The following is a 671-nucleotide window of genomic DNA, read 5'->3' as shown; positions in this document are numbered from 1 at the left end:
AGTCTGCAAACGTCTGGGGACTGAGGAGACAAGTTGCTCAAGTTTAGGAATAGGAATGTTGTCCCATTCTTGTCTAATGCAGGCTTCTAGTTGCTCAACTGTCTTAGGTCTTCTTTGTCGCATCTTCCTCTTTATGATGCGCCAAATGTTTTCTATGGGTGAAAGATCTGGACTACAGGCTGGCCATTTCAGTAGCCATAATGTTGTAATTGATGCAGTATGTGGTCTGGCATTGTCATGTTGGAAAATGCAAGGTCTTCCCTGAAAGACACGATGTCTGGATGGGAGTATATGTTGTTCTAGAACTTGGATATACCTTTCAGCATTGATGGTGCCTTTCCAGATGTGTAAGCTGCCCATGCCCTCATGCAACCCCATACCATCAGAGATGCAGGCTTTTGAACTGAGTGCTGATAACAACTTGGGTTGTCCTTGTCCTCTTTAGTCCGGATGACATGGCGTCCCAGTTTTCCAAAAAGAACTTCAAATTTTGATTCGTCTGACCACAGAACAGATTTCCACTTTGCCACAGTCCATTTTAAATGAGCCTTGGCCCAGAGAAAACACCTGCGCTTCTGGATCATGTTTAGATATAGCTTCTTTTTTGACCTATAGAGTTTTAGCCGGCAACGGCGAATGGCACAGTGGATTGTGTTCACCGACAATGTTTT

The sequence above is a fragment of the Sinocyclocheilus grahami genome, unplaced genomic scaffold, assembly GCF_001515645.1.
Source record: "Sinocyclocheilus grahami isolate Dianchi unplaced genomic scaffold, SAMN03320097.WGS_v1.1 scaffold1031.1, whole genome shotgun sequence".
NCBI lineage: Eukaryota > Metazoa > Chordata > Actinopteri > Cypriniformes > Cyprinidae > Sinocyclocheilus > Sinocyclocheilus grahami.
Note: the sequence above shows the minus strand (reverse complement) of the source record.